The sequence below is a fragment of the Ursus americanus genome, chromosome 26 (assembly GCF_024610735.1).
Source record: "Ursus americanus isolate L20-20 chromosome 26, mUrsAme1.1.p, whole genome shotgun sequence".
In the NCBI taxonomy this organism is placed as follows: Eukaryota; Metazoa; Chordata; class Mammalia; order Carnivora; family Ursidae; genus Ursus; species Ursus americanus.
In genome coordinates, this window is record NC_142152.1 from 22,628,011 (window position 1) to 22,649,162 (window position 21,152).

The 21,152-nt window shown below is 49.9% G+C and overlaps 1 protein-coding gene across 2 annotated transcripts in view; it reads left to right on the forward strand.

Moving 5' to 3' along the window:
- The first annotated feature begins 305 nt into the window (after window positions 1–305).
- NRXN3 (neurexin 3) overlaps window positions 306–21,152 on the forward strand; it is a 1,516,445-nt gene continuing 1,495,598 nt past the window's right edge. For both annotated transcript variants that reach the window (XM_045807717.2, XM_087856158.1), the window contains exon 1: window positions 306–590. The gene's annotated coding sequence lies outside the window, so the exon portion shown is untranslated. The remainder of the gene's footprint in view (window positions 591–21,152) is intronic.

A 21,152-nucleotide genomic window follows, 5' to 3' on the forward strand; every position in this document is an offset into this window, starting at 1 on the left:
CTGTAAATGAGGATTTTGTCTTTAATTTCAAAGCCCGCTCTGGTTCTGGTAAAGAACCTTCCTCAGGCTGGAGTCGGGGGAGAACTGAGCTCCTGACAAAGCCTCTTGGTCACAGGGGGCTGCACAGTGCCCCTCCCTGACGATATCTTCTCAGCTGTTTGCAAAACAGTCAGGGAAGAGGTGAAGCCCTGAGCCAGGCAGCCTGGCTGTCTCTTTAAATGCCGGGGTCTGTGTGGGAGAGGGAGGGGCCGGCTCTGGAGTGCGTGAAATTCCTGGGCTCCCCGGCAGTCTCAGGCTCCGAGCTCAGCCCTACACATCTCCTCTTGCATGCAACTCCCTGAGAGGGAGAGGCGAGCGTGTCCTCCCCTCTCTCGCAGCCACCAGCATCTCCAGCCACCGCGGACCTGCTTTTCACACCTCCGACACCCCCCTCCCTTCTTCCCCGCCACTCCCTCCCAGAGAGAGAGAAAAGGAAAAGGAGAGAGAAAGATTCTGGAATTTGAACCTTCCCAAAGAGGAAACATACCCAGCAAAGTCAGTTGATTAAACATCAAACAAACAGATCCCAAATCTTCTGTTCAACGGGAAAGGTAAGGTTTGGGGGGAAAGGAAGACAGGCAGGGTGTGAAACAACTCAAGGTTCTTGTTCGTTCTGGGAAGACGTTGCTCCTGAGAGGGTAGAAGTTTTCAGTTGGGAGCGACCAACCTAGATTTTTTTTTTTTTTTTTTTTTGGATGTTGGCTCCGAGAGCCTCGGCTGACCATGGGAATGGCTTTTCAACTGCCTTTCTTTCCCTTCACTTGCTCCTGGAAGTTGAGTCCTCTTGCTCCAGATGTTGGAAAAGTCAGAGAATGTTTTAGATTTTTCAATCTTTTTTTTAAAAGTCTTTCTTCTATTTGCGTGGATTATTAGTCTGAAAGGATGTATGCCCATCACTTCATTTTGGGCAGATAGTTTTTTGGCATTTTGTAGCCACTTTCCCTCTAATTATTTTTTTCTGGGGAAAGGACTGGTTCAAATGAGAAAAAGAAGAGACACTCTGAGGATCATAAGACAAAATTGAATTGAGACAGGGATTTCCCTAGCTGTTGAGGAATTGTGTGTGTGTGTGTGTGTGTGTGTGTGTGTGTGTGGTGTGGTGTGTGTCTGTGTAAGATTTTTTTTTTTTTTAAGGGGTGTGAGGAGGTGGTTCTTGAGTCTGAAGATTCAGGTTGGACTCCTGCTATCTTGTTGTGAAGGTGGGCATAATCAGAGAAGGTGAAAAGGGAGTGTGTGTGTGTGTGTGTGTGTGCGCGCGCGTGTGCGCTCCTGTTTGGATCTGTTACAAGGGAATCTTCCTCTTCTGCCTTCCATTTGTTTATATTAATGATTTAGTAGCAGGCTTGCCTGAAAACTTCCACTCTGTGTAAGCACTGTGGGTTTTGCAAGCTCTCAGTGACCTTAAAGGCTGGTTCGATGTTTTTTTTTTTTTTTTTTCAAGGCATTGTGTTGTACCCAGAGTTTTGGCTCTTTCCCTCTTTCTTTTTTAACCACGAAACTTAACTGCTTTATAAACATCATCCTGATGACAGGGGAAAAATAATCTGTCCTCCCCCCACCCCCCATCCCTTCCTAGGCCAGTGATGTAATACCAACCTATGGGCTCGGCTGCTTTGCAGGTGACTTACCCTGTGATTACTTGTTAAAAAAGATAAATTTCTTCCTCCTCCATTAAATACCTTCTCTTTTGATCTGGATGTAGAAATATCATCATGCAGTGAGAAAATTATATTTTTGCTAACTCTATTGGGCTTTAGGTAAGGTAGGATTCTTTTCCCCCGATCATTATTTAAAAAATTTTTTTTAATGCAAAGGTCAGAGATCATTGAGAGCTGGGCTAGGATGGAGCAAGACATAGTCAGACCACCTAGGGGAAGTGGGAGAGCTGGAGCTGTCCTCTCCCCGCTTCCTCCGGTCGTTCCCGCTTGGGGAGATAGTTTCCTTTTACCAGACCAGTCCACCTCAATCTTCTTAATTCTTTCTCTGCTCTGGGTCCTGTGGATGGCCCTGGGAGCAAGAGGGGTGCTCCTTGTCACACCTGGAGGACAGTGTAGTTTCAGGGGTCAGATGACCATTTGCCTTTGTGATGAAGGTTCCAATGGAAATTTGAACTCCCAGCGCACTGGGTGACTCTGTGCCCGGGATAGTCTATCTGGGGGCACCTGGAGGTTAGGTCTGGCGAACCCGAAGAACTAGCCCTTTATGAATTTGCTGTTCTGGGGTAGAGCCTCCTTCATCGTTCAAGGGCTTCTGCATCGCCTTTCGAGTTAAAATGGTCCCGCTGGTTATGATGGGCAAGTTTACCTAAGAGCTACTGGGTACGTGGCGGAGGGATGGAGGGGAGAGACGTAGCAAGGCTGGTATTTTTTTTTTTTTTAAATCTTCTAGCTTAATCTGCCTATGTGATATTGGGGCAAACGATATTTCAGACGGGTGCTGGTTGTGCAGAGATATTCCTATTGTTTGATTTTTTTTTTTTTTTGGTTGGGGAGTGGAGAGCAAGGGCTCTTGGCCCATTTTCTGCAGCCTGGGGTTCATCCTGCGAACCAGTCTTCCTTCTGGAAGAGGGGGAAAAGGCTGGACGCTGGAAGTTCGCTATTAAAGTGAGCAACAGGGCTGGGTTAATTTTTTTTTTTTAAACAACCGGACTGTGCGAATGCCCTTTTCTGGAGCTTTCCGGCCCTTTCTAGTGAAATAATGATTTTAAAAAATTGCTTCTTAAGACGAGGGGGCCAGAAATCAAAGGGATTCTAGATTTTGAGAGACAACTACCTCTTTGCTTCTCTGGTAGCTCCCTGTTATTAATTATTGGGGGTTTGATGGGGGTCTGGCCTCTTTTTTTGGTTAATTTCTTTTTAATGCTGCGTTTCTACTGAATATGTTGATGATTTGCTGCTTATATAAGGGAAAGAATGTATTGAGGTGGATTGATGCTTGGGGTTTTGAGATCGGCTACTGAGATTGGGTGGCGGTTGGTGTGTTTGTCGATGTGCATGGTAGGAAGGTCTTTTCTTTTGGGTGGTGGGGGACAAGGGGACGGTTGGGAAATGGTAGATGAGATGCTACAGCGAATGGGGACATGAGGGAAGACGGAGGTGAGGTCGGAAGTCACTGGTTTGCAGAATTTCTGTCCTGCATCCCCCTTTCTCTCGCTCCTTGGGAAAAAAAAAATCCATTATCTCTAAAAACACATTATTCTTCAATTGGCCTTTTAGAGAGAAAAAGAGAGGGAGGGGAGGGGTTAATTTGGTAAGGGGGCTTGGTTGTAATTAGCCCACTGCTGCAAAACTGAGATAGAGAAATCCACCGGCACCAGCTTTGGGGGCACAGAGAGGCAGCGGGAGATGGGGGACAGGTTGTCAGTCGTAGATGAACAGTGGAGCAGTGGGCTTGGCGTTTGGGTATTGTGTGCGTTTGCGTCTCAGGTGCTTGTGCAGTGTTTTCCACCCCACCACCAATTCCCCCCTCCATCCTCCCCCAATTCTACCATGCTCTTGCCTTCTATTGCCACACGCCGCTCTCCCCTACCCTACGGCCCCCTCCCCCTTTCCTCTAGCCCTTTCCATCTCCATGAGAAAATTCTGATTCTGATGGCTCTGCGGCTCTTTTTTCTTTTCTTTCTTTCTTTCCTTCTTCTTCTTCTTCTTTTTTTTTGCAACACAACAGTGGTGCGATGGCCTTTCCTACATGCCACACGGATGCAGCCTTCTGATAGGAGGGCTAAGTCGGCACATCTACACACGCACTTGCACACGCTCTTGCACACACACACTCTCGCACGGACACAGGCGACCAAGGACTTGATTTCGTTTGCTTTCATTCCCCTCCGTGGCTCTCCCCGCCCCTACCTCCACCATGGCTCCTTTCCACCCATCTTCATACGGGCAATGCAGTAACGCTATCCACGTCTTCTCCCCACACCGCTCTCTTCTTTCTCCTCGCCATTATTCTTTCCCGAAAGCTGTGATGTGTCGCAGTTCACGGGATTAGCATGTTGGAGAGTCTTTGGGGGAGGGGACTTATTGAGAAGGGGATTGGAGTGGGGGTAGATGACATTAATGATTTTTTTTTTTTTTTTTGCCAAATAAGCACCCAGTGATAATGATCCAATTTAACCATCCGTGTAATATGTGTTTGCGGCACATTGGAGGAAGGTTACCGGGAAAGCAGAGTCTGGACTGGGTTACCTCTGGGAGATTTGCTGCCTGGACAGTAGAGACAGATACCACCCCCACACCCACACATATGTATGCTCTCTCACACACGCCAGCACACACAGCTCTGCTCAGTGGGCTGTGTCAAGCCAGAGGGCACTGCAGAATGTCCCAGAGTTGTCGTCGTTCCTTGCGAGGATGGAATGATGTCTTTGTCCTACCCGGCTCTCGCTCTGATGTCCAATGTTGTCTGGTCTTGAAATTCTTGGTGCCCTTTTGTGTTGCCTTTTGGGAGGGGGCTGGAGGGCTGTTCGTGTTCTGTCAAACACCGGTGTGCCTCCAGTTGGACCACATGGGAGTGTCAGCACCATGTGTGCGGGTCACGCAGGAGGCTGCCTGCCTGTTTGTGCCGCCGGAGTGTGAATGTTGGCTGTGGCCGTGCGCGGGGCTCCGGAGAGGTGCGGAGGTGCCAGGGAAGGGAAGCTGACTTCCCCTTGCGGAGGGGAGGGCAAGAAGCGGGGGTGTTCAGACAAGGGGCAGTGGGGTGTACAGGGTAGCTGAGAAGAGGGTGGAGGGGAAGAAACCACTCGGGTCTCCAGGGGAAGCGTTGCGTGAGGTCCCCGCGTCCCCAAGCCACCCTGTGGGCGGGGGTGCTCATGGATGACTGGTGGGCGGGTGCAGACTGAAGGGGGGGGAGAGGTGGGCGAAATTGAGGGTTTCCCCGGCCACCTCCGGAGCCCCAGGCAGAGCTGGGAGGACGGCTCTGCCCTCCCAGCACTGGCCACCCTTGGGCAGCTGGGCCTTGGTGGAGGCAACAGCCCCCTGGGAGCTGAGATCGCCCTGGGCCGGGAAAGCAGCGGAGCCCCAGTGCTCCAGGCTCTGCTGCCTTAACTACCAGACGCCATTTTCCGTCTCCTTTGGCTAAAGGTGTGTCCCTCTTTATGCAATTATAAATGAAACTGGCAAACATTTTGCCTGGAAGAAAAAAAAATCCCCAGAACAAAATGCTGATTGTCCTCCGTTTCTGACGTCCCTTTCCCTTCCCAGGGCTGACCTTGAGGGGTTAGGGAGAAAGGGTTACGTCATTGCCAGAGAAAGGAGAGAAAGACGGAGTAGGATGCCTCAGGGGCAAATTTTTGTGCCAAACACCAAGAAGAGAATATTCTTGGGATCCCCCCTCCCTTCTCCTTACATGACCCTTATGTGTGGATGGGGACTTGCAAAAGTGGAAGTGTCCCTTCCACAGCTTGCCTCTTAGAAATACACCTGCTTCGTACGTTAGTCTGGTCGTCCGGCTGTGATCAGGCCTGGTCTCCCCCAAGCACGCACCTGCAGGGGGAAATGGCTGAGCCACAGCCCTCACCCTTGAGGTCCAGCCCCGGTTGCTCTGCAGTGGACTGAGTAAGGCCCTGCGGCTGGGCCAGCCACAGGTGGCAGTACCGGGCTCCAACAGGGACTGTGTGTGGGGCCTGCTCCCAGCCTCTTCCTGCAGGTCCCTGTGCAAATGGTACCTGCTCAGAGAGGACTGTCCTGACTGGCTTTCTAAAATAGCCCTCTGACCCCACCGCTGGCCGCTTTTCAGCCTGTTATCCTGCCTCTAATTCCAATCAGCTAATCACTACCTAATGCTTTACTACATACCGAAGTGTTAAGGTGATCTTGTCTCCTCTAGAACGCAAGCTCCAGGAGCTCAGGGACTTTGTTTTTGTTCACTGCGGTGTTCCCAGTGCCTAGGACACTTCCAGCCACATAGTAGGTGCTCAACAAATATTCGTTGATTGGAGGAAAGAGCCGTATGGGTTTGGTGTTGGGGTTCTCTTTTCTTCTCTAGCACTTTGGGCCTGTCTCCTGGGAAAGTTGAACTTTGTCTCTGGCTGTCTTATTCCTCCCTGCAAGTTCCAGATCTGCTGGAGGGATTGGAAAGTGTGAAACGTTCTGATTGAGAAAGGTCTCCATGCCTGACTCAGAGGGACTCTGCCTCCTTCCCGATCCCTGTAATACTAATCATCATCATCATGGTGGTAGTAGTTACAGTAGTGATATAGCCGCCATTTTTGAGGATCTTAATATATACCAAGTTCTGCACAAAGATTTTTTTTTCTTTGGTAAAACATTCATTGTCTCATTTAATTCTCCAAACAGCACAATGTAGTATATTCTTATTATCTGCCTTGAACAGAGAAGGAGATGGAGGCTTAGACTTACACAAAGTAAACTAGTAAAGTGGCAGATCAAGGATTTGAACCCAGATCTTTTTCCAGAGCCCAAGTTCATGACCCTTATGTTATACTCTTTGAGGTAAAAGGGAGATGAGCCATCATCTCATACAGTGCCCTCAAATACAGATGAGAAAACTGAGGTGTAGAGAGATTAAGTGTCTTGTCCAAAGTCATATGCCAAATCTGATCCAGACACGGAGCTGGAATCCAGGTTCCCTGGCTGCCCAGGTAGTACTCTTTCCACACCACCATGCTGCCTGGGGGGTGTGCGCCCTTTCTCCAAGGGTATTGTGCTGGTGGCTGCCTGAGGGCCCCTCTTATTTCTCCTCTTTCCTCCACTGGAGGAGTGGGTCTTGGTGAGGAGGGTGGGGGTAGGTGTGCCTTTAAAGAGGGCAGATTTGACTCTCGCAGAGTAGAGGGAGACTGGGGGAAGACTGGGGGCCTATACTCCAAGGTCACTGGAGTCACTGAGTGCTAGTCAAGGTCATCCTCTGAATGTGCTGGAGAACGAGACCGCAGTTAGCTGCTCCAGGTTTTCAATCCCATATAGCCCTGCCCATTAAGGTTACTCTTAGATGCAGCAGGGGGTCCACTCACAAGTCTAAGCAGCTGGGCTCTGGATTCTGATGACCGGGGAGATTGTGTGTGTCTCCTAGACTGGCTTAGCCCTTGTTTCTCAAGAAAGGGAGGCATGGGCTCAGGCATTAGCATCAGTGTGTTTCATTTCTGTGTCCAGAGGCTGGCTGGGGAGCATGATGTCATGAATTGTGGGTGAAGGGCCCCTGTCGTGTCCCTCTGCTCCACCCTTAGGGTTGGCCTTGACCTTGAATTGGGGAGGGGTTAGACATCCTAGCCGAGTGTGTGTGTGTGTGTGTGTGTGTGTGTGTGTCTGTGTGTGTGTATTGAGGGGGTCAGGACAGTAGGGGAACAGAGGCCAGAATGAAATGGATTCTGAAAACCAGGGAAGACTTACCTTGTGCCTGGACCTTGATGAGCCAGGGCATGAAGCTGTTTCTGTGCGACCTTGAGATGGGGTGACCAGATGCCCTGGTTTGCAGAGACAGTTCCCATCCAGGCCTTTGTCTTAGTGTAATTATTAACTCTCAAAAGTGTCCTGGTTTGGATGATAAAATATATGGTCATCTTTCTTTGAGATAGCATCACCCACTTTCCGTTAATGGGTAGAGAGGAAAGGGGAATGCAAGAGAGGGGAATCCAGTTTTAGGGAGGAAGGGGACTGGGAGTAGAGCCTTTCTCCAGAGATACTTCTACTCGTCCCCATTTTTAAAGGATGAAGACCTGAATCTTTTGACTAGTTTTACTATCAACGTCACCATTACTACTAACCTCACTAGTCTTACTACACTACCACTAGCCAAAATTTGAGTCTTACTGTGCACCAGATACTATGCTAAGCCCCTGACATGAATTATAAACTCTCCTGTGAGGCACTTGCTATTATCATTTCTGTATTACAGCCGCCCCCCCACCCCCAGGCCTAAAGAGGTTAAATAATACATCCAAGGTCCTTTAGGTAGGAATGGCAAGGTCATGATTCAAACTCAGTGGGCCTGGCTTGGAAGCCTCTGGTCTTACCTACTGTGTCACACCACCTCCATGGGCCTGTCCTCCAGTTCCCCAAGTCGAGAACCTGACTCTGAGAGCTGACCCACTTGCTGGGCAGTCTGACCCAACTCTGGGACGTGCTGAAGATGCTTCTGCCCGTCCGAGGCACCTTAGGCTTAGGAAGAGGACGCTGCTGGCCTTGCAATGCCACTGCTTGCTGGTTATCGTTTTGATGGCACTTGGAAACTCTGTTTCCCTGTGGTGTCTGTTACCTTCTTCCTTGCTTCAGGGACCTTGTCAGAAAGAGGAGTTTAGGTTGTTTGGGATGGTGGTGAGTTGGCAGAAGGCAGAGAACCTGCAGTGTATTTACCTCTGCCTTATCCCATGGCCCTGATCCTTGATGAGCCCACACTCCCCATGGCCCGACTGTGGTAGGGCCTGGACCTCAATGGGAAAGGCTGGCGAATGGACTGTCATCTAGCACCTGCTGTTAGCAAAACATGGTGTTCTGCCATATTTCCTTTAGATAGGTAGTGTTCTCATTTGTCTGACAAGGAATCCAATGGGGTTAAGTAGCTTGTCTCAGATCGTCAGCGAGAAGTAACAGCCTTGCGTCTGACTTTAGGATTCAGGCTATTTCTTAGAACTCGCACTGCTTCCCACCCTGAACCCTGGCGGGGAGGGGGCAGGAGTTAGAACATCTAAAATGGGGACTAGAGGAAGGGAGGTCTTCAGAACAGCTCCTGAGGCTGATGGCTGGATGGGGCATCTGGGGCCCAGCATCCTGGTCAGCCAGGGCAAGACAGCTGCTGACCAACCCCTCAGTTGGATGAATGCCGGTTCTGGTGTGGAGAACAGGGGGGAGGTGGGCTCACCCACAGCTTCATAGGTGGAGGCTGGGGGCCTCCAGAAGAAGGTGCCTCTTTCCCACATGGAATGGTGATATGCGTACTGACACCAGATCCCACCTCTCCCCCCTGTGTCCACATCACCAGGTCAAGGGTAAGAAGGGATGGGTGGTCTCACCGCCTAGAGCCAGGGATGGGGAATACACAGAAGAATATGGGTTCTCCAGGCTGGAGGACTCCGCAGAGAAAGGAAGAACTTGTTCTTGGTTGAGAAGGAGGGAGGAGAGGAGCCTTTTTCTGATTGAGGGGATGGTCTCTGGCCCCCAAGCTGAGCTGCATTAGTTTCATTGCAGTCCCATTGAAGACTGTGTTTATTTTTCCAATAATGTGTTAATTAAACATCGATTTCCGGGTGGAGGAAAGGGAATTGGATTGGTAGAGCGAAATGGAGTGAGGAGGATGGCGAGCTGGTAAGAGGGGCCCCAAGCTGGAGTCAGCATTCTGCAGCATTGCCCCAGGGGGGATGGAGGGGAGCTGGGGCTGCCTCTCCCCCTGGCTCCAAATTTGGACTTCCCATCTTCCCATGAGCCTTCAGGAGGCATCTTTCCTACCCACTGGCTGCCAGAGCAGATAGAGAGGGCTCTTTGCCGAACCTCAGTTCAAGAGGGAAAAGGATTATTCCTCACCTTCCCCTGCCTCTTCACTTGTTGAACTGCCCTGTGCCTGGCCTGGTGTTGGCACTCTGCATAGGGCAGCTTGCCAGTTCTTTCAGTAAACATGGGGTTACTGCTTTTATGCCCCCACTTTGGAGATGAGGAAACTGAGTCTCAGACAAGTTAAGGGGCAAATTCAAGAGCAAAGGACTGGCAAAGTGTGGCAAGGAAGGGGGGGGGCCCAGAGGAGTAGAAAGTACCTGAGGTTGGCAGAACAGCTGCCAAGGGCCCAAGCTCCCGTAAAGAAAAAAAAAAAAAAAAAAAAGAGTGAAGCATCCGATAGGCAACAGACAGGACCGTTTGCTACTTTATCGTTGGCTCAGACGGACTGAGTTCTTACGGTGTGCCAGCAGCCGCATTGAGCGCCTTGCACCGAGGTTGTGAGGCAGCGGTGACAAAGTGTCAGGGAGTGTTATGCCCATTTTACAGACGAGGAAAGTGAGGCTTGGAGAGATGAACTTGCGTGAGGTTGCGGAGTTGGTGAATGGTGCTGAGATAAAAGCTGAGGTCACACTTTAGTAGCGAGGACTCTGGGAACCTTTACAGCCATGCTCTGTTGCCTCGTACATACTGAGAACATGGTGCCTGCTCGGCTAATCACCTATAACTTCTAGAAGGTAAACACGTGGGGCTTTTCGGATGGATGCTCTGACCAGATCATGTGCCCCAGAAATATCCGGGGTCTTGCCATGTGACCCCCACTGTCGCTTCCTTTCTCAGCCCATGGCAGCTCAGGCTGAGCATCTGGTTGGGCAGAGGCTGTTTTGGGGGTGCTCGTGGTGCTTGGAGCCTGCACCATGAGCTGGGTGATGAGGGTTAAGTTAGAACAGTAGTTCTCAAACTTCGTTGCATATTGGAATCACCATATTCAATCCCAAACCTATGTTGCCCCTCATACGAATTAAATCAGAATATTTAGGGGTAAGACCCTGGCATCAGTATATTTTAAAGCTGCCTGGGTGATTCCACCAGGATTGCCAACCAGGGGTTCAGAGCAGTCTCTGCTACAAAGCAGGTGTTGGCAAGGTGTTTCCAGAGTTAGGTTGCAAGTGCGGAAGGAATCGATTATACATACCCAGGACCCGGTGGGACAGTGCTTACTGTGATCGGTTTCCTTCTCATTTAGAATAGCATCTTTTGGACTTTGGTATGCATGAAAATGTCTGGGGAGCTCTTACAAAATGCATATTCTCAGGCCCACTGCACCTCTGAGTTAGGTCTGGGGTGGGGCCCAGGAATCTGCATTAAAAGCAAGTACTTTCTGTGGCTGGGTGAAGGCGTGACATACAGGGCCAGCCTCGGAGCCCCCTGTGTTCCATGCCAGTACTTGTGAAGCCCTCTCTCTTTGGAGGGCAAATAGGTGAGGATAGGGTCTGCTTTGGCCTTTGTTGCTCAGGACCGGCTGTCCACTGCTGGCATGGGAAGGCCTGTCACCTGGCGGGGTCCCTGCTACCTGCTGTAGAGCTGTGCTTAGTGCCCTGGGTGCAGCAGCCCCGAGGGGGGGAGAGGATGATCCCAACCTGAAAATTCAGCAGGCTCCCTTCTCAGGTTTAAAAAAAAATCAGAGTAAATCTCTGCACAACTTGAGTGTTTGGAAGTCTGTCAGCAGCAACCATCCTGAGCCTTCCCCGGGGATTGGTGAAACAGCTTCTCTGGGGCTCATTTTAAACTTTTCTTCCAAAGCTGTCAAAAAATAGAGAATAGTCAGAGACTCTTAGAGCTGGAAGGGACCTTGGTGATCATGCCAGCACTAATATTCTATTCATCCAACAGTTATTTATTAAACACCTACTGTATCCAGGCACTGTACCAGGTGCTGGGAAGACAGTCACAATCAAGAGGGACACTTGGTTGATCCCTGATGGAGCTTACACTTGGGTGGAGGGGCAAATACTAACCAACAGCAGGAAATATATAATTATTAATTATGATGAATGTTCTGAAGGAAAAGTACGGGGGCTCTGAGAATTATAGAACCTTAAGTAGAATGATGGCATAGAGGAAATGAGAGCTAACATTGGTTGAATGCTCACTACAGATAGGCCCTATTGTCAGGGCGTCACCTGTATCCCCTCGCTTAATTTTCACACTTAGTCTTGGAAAGGGGGTAGTGTTATTATTGTTGTCTTGTTGTAGGTGGAGAAACTGAGGCACAGAGAAGTGCCCAGGCTGGGATGACAACTAAGGTCTGACTCTCCCCTCCCCCCTGCCACCAAACATCCCTCCACAGAGTGAGAAGAACTGGTACTTGTTCTGAGAGCTGAAGGATGAGGTGGGGGTGAGGAAAAACCAGAGAAGTTAAGAAAATGCTGCCAATTCTGGCCACGTATGGAGCTCTAGATGCCAAGCCTTGTGCAAAATGCTTGACCAAAATTATGTCACTGAATACCCACAACAACGAAAACAAGTAGGCATTCTTATCCCCTTTCTGCAGGTGAAGACATTGAGGCTTTGAGAGGTTAAATTTATAGATGGTGGACCCTCTGCTCCCTGCCCCATCTGGGCTGCTTGGATCTCGCCTGTTGGGCAGTGCTAATCAAAGAGTGGGAGACAGGGGCAGTTTCCCCAGAGCCCACAGGCCTGCCTGCTCTGGGTCAGGGAGAGCCTGGGTGAGCAAAGGACCTCTCTGGGGCATGACTGCCCCTCTGTGTCATGAGCAGTCTCTGCTTTTCTTCCCTCTGGCAAGAGCCACCAGGCCAGTCTTCTAGGTCTGTTGGCCCACAGACGCGTAGGGAATGCTTCCCCTTTGACCCCATCTCCCCCACCTTTCAGCCCCACCTGTTGCTAATTAGTGAGATGCTGGTCACCTGCAGTCCCCCCCAGTGCCTCCCTGTACACCCCACACCCCTTGTTCTCCTGAGGTCTCCTCTGCCCTTGCATTGTGGGGGTCCTCCTGTCCACCCTGAGCTGATCTGCACTGAGCAGATGTGACTGGAGGTAGGAAGAAGTATAGGGACTCAGGTCACGGACTTGATCTAGAGTCACGAGGGAGAGGCAACAAGATGTGCGAAGAGAAAAGAGTTGTGTTCATAAGGCACTGGTAAGATATTAAATGCCTGGAAAGTTTGCCAGGACGCGGGAGTTCATTTCTCCCACCTCCTCTCTGAGCTGACCGACAGGTGAGCCAGTCTGTGCTCGCAGACGAGGGCCCCATGAGACGGAGGGGCCTCTCTGGGCCCCGCTGTGTTCCTCTTGTGGGGTTGACAGGGTGGTTCTGGCAAGGGGGGCGCGTCAGAAGTGGGCAGTTGAGCTTCTCATCTGCTTTTCTCCGGGTCTTGGAGTGGTGGGGGCCGCCTCCGTCCTGGGCTCTGACACTGATGAGGCTAACACTTGAGGCCCCTCCCCAGTTTCCTGGAATTGGGACAGGGACAGAGACAGAGACGAGAAGGCAGGAAAGCTTTGTCTGAGAAGGGGTGGGATGTTGTGGGAGGTAAGAACGTTGGCTAGTGTGTGGGTTGAGGAGTTTGGATGACAGTCACACTCTATTTTTTCGTGTGTGTGTAGTTATTTTATTTTTATTTTTTTACATTCAACTCCTTATAAAAGTGACTTCATTATTTTCTTATTACAGAATGATGTATGTTTGTTACAGAACATTTAGAAAATACCAAAAACAAAAATAAAAAAATCACCTGCAAAGTCCCCCTCTCCAGAAATAACTAGTGGGAAAATTTTGATATCTGTCTTTCCAGCTTAATTTCTAAGCATCCACAATCCAGGGTGTGCTATTTGTTTTTTAAGTTCATTCACTTATTTAATAAACACTAATTGAGTGCCCACTCTGTGCCAGGCACCGACATCCCGTTTTGGAAGCTCCCACACTAGTCTGATTTTTCACTTAAAGATGTAGCATGAGCACTTTTCACAGCAGTCTCTCCTGCCGTTGAGCTACCAGATTTAGATTTTGGGGTGTAATGAGGCAGTTGGCAAATTTTGGCATCTTCGATATTATGTCTTAAGGAAGAATCGTCAAGCCTCTCTCTCCTTGGCACCCAAGGCAGGCACTATGTTGGACTCCTTGGGAGAAAATATGTCCCTTTACCCAGGAAATAAGGAAGGGACAGAAGAAGGTTTGAAGGGTGGCAAAAGCCCTAGACCTTATTTAGTGTCAGAGTCCGGGATTTCTTCCAATGGGGGGTTTGGAAAGGAGGGGTTCCATTCTCCCAAACAGAACCCTAGCAGCCTAGAGAGTGGGTGGACCCTTAGCTCATGGCTGCTTCACCTCCTTCAATGTACAGATGGGGGCCAGGAGCAGTGAAGTGATTTGCCCAAGGACACACAGGTGGTTGATGACAGAGCTGAGGCTGGACCTTGGGGAGCTGAGCTAGGGAGAGTTGCATGGCAGTGGTTGGGGGTGGATTTGATAGGACTGGTATAGAGGGAGCCCATGCAGGCTGGATGGAGGGACTCCAGTGACCTTGCTTGAGTTTGGATACTGTGTATAAAGGAGGTTTGCAATACAGGTCCTGATTTGCTGATCCTTTACTGATCTCCTACCCCATTCCTGTCCACAGTGTACCCCATGCCATCATCTCTCATATGCACATCTGTGGTTCTATGGATGCTTGGGAAGTAGGGAGTGGCCTCTGGAAGGCCAACACTACTCACAGACCAAGCTGGTTGGTGCAGGCTTCCATAAACTCAATTTTACAAATGTTTGCTGGGTACTTTCTTTGCTTGGGGAGGGGGTGGGGCATCGTGTCTGGTGCTAGGGACACAGAACAGAGTGATGGTTGACATTTTCTAGTGAAGGACGTTATGAATGTATGTAATCACAGCAGAAGGCCTAGATCCGGGATAGAAGGAACGATGTGGGTTTTCATGGAGGGAAGGATTACTTCCCGCCAGGAAAGGGTGTGTGAGGAAGGTTTCACTGAGAAGGTGGAATTTAAAGAATGGCTTCAGTAGACAGAGAAGAAGGACTGAGGATGACAGGCCAAGGAAAGGAAATAAAATGAGGAATTCGTCCTCAGTACAGGGGAGATGGGTCTTTTATAGCATATGAGTAGAGGGCTGAGTGAGAGAGAGGGCCGGACAGGCATGTGCTGGCTCATTTTTGAAGAACCTGGAGTGCTAAGTGTTCAGTTAGGACAATCTCAATTACGGGAATCCCAGCTCAATCGGGCTTAATACAGAGGGAACTCTGGGGGATGGCGTTTATGCAACTCAAGGTTTAGAGAAGGGACCTCAGCCCTCAGCTATGGTACACTCTAGGGGTGCCACATATTGTCAGGGCCTCAGGCTGACTCTGACTTTGGTTGGACACACTTAGGTCCCGTGCCCCTCTCTGAACCAGTTGTAACAGGACGGCCCTAAAACCAGGTGGAGGTGGCCCACCCCAGCTATGTGGCTGCTTCACCGTGAGTGGGGGCTGGAGTGGATGCTGGTAACTGCAGGAGAGTAGGCAAAGGCATTAGGACTTTAGTGTGTGTGTCTGGGGTGGGGGCGGGGGCATGGGACATATCAGAGCAATCAGATGGCTTGTTGAGCTTTGCTGTAGGAGCAGAATTTTAGAGGCAGGCTGGAGAAGTCCCTGATTTGTCAGAATTAGGAGCAAGGGGGCCACTGCCTGGCTGACATGGCTCTACTCTCTCAGCAGAAGCCACCACGCTGGATCATTGAGCCCAGTCCAGAATATGGTCCATGTGGGCGCCTGTGACTCATCCTGGCACACAGGCAGGGAGGAGGAAAGGCAGAGCAAGGGGAGGACTACAAAGGACCAAGCCGGTCTTCATCTGTCAACATTGTTCTCCTGTGGTTTTTGTCATTCTTCAGAGAAAAGAGGCGAAGAGTGTTTTAGGGAAGCCTGAGGGTTGGTGCTTCTTGCAGAATACTCCTGAAGGGCCTTGGGGTTTCCCCGGTAGAGCCCGAGGTGCAGGAACACGAGTTCGTGCTTCACGGGTTTGAGATCTTTACTCCTTTTGCAGCGTGTACACGCACGGCTCCTCCAGGAGCAGCTTAGATTGATAGGTGCTTTGGCAACACCATCATTTCCTCAGGGATCCGATGGCTTCAGAATTGCCGGTTTCTGATCATATTTAGCTGGCCCTCACTGGGCCGTTCTATGTGTTGGACTGTGTTTGCAGAATTCATTTGCTTTATGCCTCCAAGTCAATAGGATGCTTTTTGTTTCTGTTCCCTGAAATGAAGGTAGAAGTTTTACTAGGGGATCCCTCCTGAGCTGGCAAAAAGGGGGCTCTTCTGCCTTAGTGATTTTTCCTCTTGCGTGTGACTCTGTTTGGGTAGCTGGAAATTGAGCTCAGAGTGGTGGGGCAGGGATAGGGGGGAGGGGTGGGACAAGGTGCTCTCAGGTTTCAGGAGTGTCCAACGGCTCTGAGCTGACTTTTGGGTGAGCTATAGAATTGGGGCCAAAGAGCTGTGTTTGAATATTAGCTTTGTGGTTCATAGCCACGTGGCATTGGCTTAAACTTGGCTTTTAAGTTTCAGAGAACAGCCATGGAGGACCTACTGTGTTTCAGGACTGCCTGGGCCATGCGAATGTTTCCTGTTCTGCGGTGGCCCTAAGGTAGCAGTGAGAATGGACGTCCAAGTCATTGGCGGGGGAGGGGGGCTGCTTCATGTATGCACTATGCCTGAGCTACTCCTGTCCTATCCAGCTCCTCCTGATAGGGCCCATGAGGCAGGTAGCACTGTCTTCACTTCATAGATGAGAGAAGTAAAAGCTCAGAGAGGTCAGTAGTTTCTGACTTGAAAGCCTGCGGTGCTCTGGTTATCAAGATGGGGTAGGAAAAGCCTGGGTATTGGGATCACACAAGCAGTCTCAGGGTAATTCCCTATTGCTTATTTATTAGTCAAGTGGATCCCTCACCTCCTGAGCCCAAGGGTCCTTATCTTATGATAGGTAATGACATAATCTTTGCTGTTCGGGGTTGGCTCAGAAGCAAGTGGCTTGTCTGAGGTCATCTACTAGTTGGTATTAAGAATGAGAACCCAAGTGGTCTGATGCCACGTCCATGCTCAGCTCCCCCTTTCTATACCACTTTGGTTCTGCCTGGTCTCCAGCAGCCATAGCCATGAGACTACTGATGGTGGTCATTTTTATTGTGCGTTGGTCGGATTCTCCCCATAAGCAAGCTTCTCCATCTGGTGACGGATGGGACAGGCAAGGAGATTTTCTTTTCATTTTTCTCCCTCCTAATACCTTGACCTGGGTTTTCCCAGGAGCAGGAGTTGAAGAAATGAGATCAGGGGATGGGGAAAGGTGAGCTGTCAGGGTCTCAGGGTTTTGGGGCTGGGGTAGGTTGAGGCAGAAGGTGAGAGAAATCATCATGTGGCTGAGTGGAACATGACCCGAGACCTTTATGTGTCCTGTGGAGGAAGGCGAGTCCCCAAGTGGAGCGGGGACCTTGGGCTCACTGTGGGCTCCTGGGACTTTTGTAAATGAGCACAGCGGGAGTCACCATGTGCCGTGTGACTGTCCTGCCCACACCCCTGGAAGGTTGGTATGCTCACCCTTGTATTAGAGATGGAGGGACAGGGTGAAGGGTCTGAATGGCTGACGGCTCCCGGAGATGGTGAGTGTTAGAGCAGGATTCAAAAAGGGACTGCGGGACCCAAGGCTTTTCCACTACAGGGTATCAGTGCTTAAAAAAACTTGCCTTCCTGTGTATTTCTCAGACTTTTAAAAGAGTCTTGTCTAACGCCCACCTTCTGGTAGTTGAGGAAACGGAGGCTTAACAGTCAAATGATTTGACCAGGTTGCCCCAGAGAGAGGAGCCACCTGCTGCCACCTGCACAGGGTTTCCAGGCTCACTTTCCCTCCCACATGCGGAGCAGACAGCTGCAGTGCCTGCCCGGGGAGGGCCTGGCAGCGGCTGGTGGGGCAGTGAGGCCCCAGTGCCGAAGGCTGGTGTTTAAAGCCTGATTTCAGGTTCCTTGGAGACTCAGGGGCAAGTCAAGAGATGAAGGCAGAAGCCCGTGCTTAGGAGCTAGACCTCGCGTTGGGGCCTGGATGCCATGGACGCTCAGGCAACAAGAACAGTCACAGGTCTCGCAAGGAGGTGGGGCTCAGCTGACCGAATGGGGCAGGTACGGGCTGCTGTGTTCATTGAATTAGCTCCTGGTTATTATCATCCGGATTTCTTAAGGTCTGAATCCTGGGCTCTGGCATGAGACTGACCCAGGTGTGAGTGCAGGTGAGTCTGTTCTGTGTGTATAAACTTGGGGCAAGGGACTACACCCTCTCAGAGTCTCAGATTGGCCCTTTACAAAACAGGAATAAAGTCGCACCCACCCCATAGATGGATTTGGACTATTAAGTGATGAGTTGTAGGTACACTACCTAGTTGAGTGCTCTTGGAATTCTGGGTCTGGCCTGGACCTCTCCCTTCAACTCAGATTTGGATATCCACCTGCTTGGCCATCATCTCCACCTGCTGTCAGATACTAATTCAACTCAAACTTTCTGTGCTTTAATATCCTTCCATTTCCTCTCCTGCCCCAACCAGTCTTCCCGTTTGAGAAGTAAGCAACTCCATCCTCCCAGGTGCTCACTCCTAACACACTTCGGATTGTTGTTGACTCCTTTCTTGCTCTCATGTCCCAAGTTCAAGCTATCACTAAGGCCTGTAGGCTCTCCCTTAAAAATGGACCCAGAATAGGACCATATTTCTTACGCATGTAAAATCCAAACTGCTGCCACCATCTCTTGCCTGGGTTACTACAGTGTCCTCCTGACTGCGCCCCTGCCTCTGCTCTTGACTGTGCATTTTTTTCCCACACAGCAGGCTGGAACGATCCTTTAAAATGAAAGTCAAATTGTGTCTCTGCTCAGAACTCTCCAGTGGCTTCCCGTGCCACTTACAGTACACCGGAGTGGAGAGTCCCAAGTATGATGGCAAAGCCCCACCAGATCTAGCCCCAGTACCTGTCCACCCTTTTCTCCTTTCATTCTCCCTGCTTACATTGCCTTTTGAACTTGCTAAGCCCAGTCCAACATCCATGCCTTTGTCCTGGCCTCTTCCTTGGTTGTTTCCATTCCCCAGGTTTCTGCACCAATGACCCTCTTTGGGCAAGCCCTCCCAAATACTCTTCCAGAATAGCACATCCCTTCTCAGCCGTCGATCCCCTTACTGGACTTAATTCTCATAGCACCTTACGCCATCTGACATACTACATGCATGTTCATTTTGCTTATTGTCTGTCTGCCTGAATAGGACCTCATCACCCCGAGGGCTGACTGGGACTTTGTTTTGTTCACATGTGGCACCTCACAGGGGGTGAGCACTCAGTGAACACCTGCTGGCTGGATGAATGTCCCTGTCCCAGCTTTCATAATTTAGGTGCCTTATTACATTGAGTCACTTCTCGCCTAGTCCTTGAGGATGGAACGAGAACGTGTCATCTTCCTTCATTCTCCTTCAGGAACCACCTTCTAGAGACAAGGGGACTTTTTGAAATAGCTTTACATTTTTTCTCATTTTAAAAAAGGAATACATGTGCCATGTACATGGGGTAAAGAAGAAGAAAAGGAAGAGAAACCCAAAATTCAGTAAAATAAAGGCATAAAGAAGAGCATGAAAATCGCCTGCAGTCCCACCTCCCAGAAGGAACCACTCTTACTCTCGTGATGCCCACCCCTCTGGCTTTCTCCTAAGTCACAGCTTTTCATTACTGGGGAGAGGGAGGAATTGGGAGGGGCATTCTACAAATGAAGGGTATTATTAAGGGAACTGGTGACAACCGTGGAGAAGGTGTGACTAGGAATTGGAAGAAATTTGGCTTCCATCAGTTACTCTCTTTCTTTCCTTTTCTTTTTTTTTTTTTACCTTTTGTTTTCTTCTTTTTTAAATTATGATATGTTATTCACTATACGGTACATCATTAGTTTTTGATGCAGCGTTCCATGATTCGTTGTTTGTGTATAACACCCCGTGCTCCATGCAATTCGTGCCTTCCTTAATACCCATCACCGGACTAGCCCCTCCCCCCACCCCCCTCCCCTTTGAAACCCTCAGTTTGTTTCCTGGAATCCATAGTTCTTGGTGGTTCATTTCCCCCTCTGTTTACCCTCCTCTCTTGCTGTTCTGTGACAAGTTGGTTTGTTTCTAACAGATAAGGGTGGCATGCAGGGAAGATGGAGAGCCTCAGGAAAGGTACAAGGGAAATTCACGTTCCCTTTGTTTTGCTTATTTTTCAAAGCTTCTACTTGGATGGAGCATACTTGAAGGCTGTGGGACCTGTGTGTTTCAGTGCAAGCAAATTTGTAACTAGTGTGGTGTGTGGGGCTCAGTCCGGAGGTTGGAAACTGACAGCAGTAGAAGGATTACTTACACTGTGTGGGGAGTTTAACATATAATAGTTAAGGGAGCCTGGGTGGCTCAATCAGTTAAGCATCTGCCTTCTGCTCAGGTCATGGTCCCAGGGTCCTGGGATTGAATCCTGTATCAGGCTCCCTGCTCAGTGGGGAGTCTGCTTCTCTCTTTGCCTCTGCCCCTCCCCCTGCTCATGCTCTTTCTCTCTTAAATAAATAAATAAATAAATAAATAAATAAATAAAATCTTTATTAAAAAACATAAAATAGTTAATGTGTTTAATTCTCACGGCAATCTTGTGTGGTAGGTAGGCATCGTGAGTCGCATTTTACAGACAGCACAGAGGGTAGCGAGGTCAAGGGGTACCTCCTTGGGAGTGCTGTGTGATTGGAAGCCAGCATGCTTGACTCCAGAGGCTGTGTTCACAACCGCCATAAGACATACTTCCAGAGCAGTCAGACTGGAGGCGCAGGTGGGCCAATGTGGAAGTACATTCAACGAAGCTGAGGGAAAGGCTGGGACTTTCCATGGGAGGACCCCTCGTGGGGACTCCCCAGGCCCCGGAGTTGGTCTACCACATGGCCAGATGGGCTATGAGAGCCTGGTTCTGCGTCTTTGGCTGGGAGGTAGACTCCCAGGCATGTCTAGAGCTTGGGTGATGCTGTTGGAAGTTTGGAGGTGATTCCCCCAGTGTGAAATAAAGAGGAAAATCTGGAGACAGGTATGGTCGGGAAACCAGCCAGCCACCCACTCACATCCCTCTTCCCAGTTTTAGGACTTTTGTGGTAAGTGACTCCCTGCGGATGGATGTGGAGTTCCAGAAATTGGGTGTGAGCAGGGGTATTCAACCATTCCTTCTCCTCTTTGAGCAGTGTCCAAGCCCTGAGCATCTGACCCTGGTGATGGGGACAGGAGGGTGGGCTGGGGGAGAGGGTTGTTTTTTGCATTCATGAAAACCATGCCAGCTGGGCCCATGGACTGAGGAGCAGACTGATACTCCCGTATTCTTATGAGGGTGCTGCCGTGTGGCCCCAGCACAGGGGTCTGAGTTCTAGCCCTGTTCCCTTCTGCTGCCTGAACAAGGGGTACATATGGATGTGTGTGTGCGGGAGTGCAGGGCAGGTATTGTTTCGATATTGTTATCATGTCGGAGGGCAGGAGATGGCTCCTGGGAATTAATGTTGCTCAGATGTTAAACTGATACTTACACTTACATCTTATCCACAGAGTGAGGAAATGCCTATGGTTTTATTGTCACTACTGAGTCTTGAGATCTGAGCGGGGAGGAGGGCAAGAGGGATTCTGAACTCAGATGGTGGTATGGGGTTTCAGGTGGGGT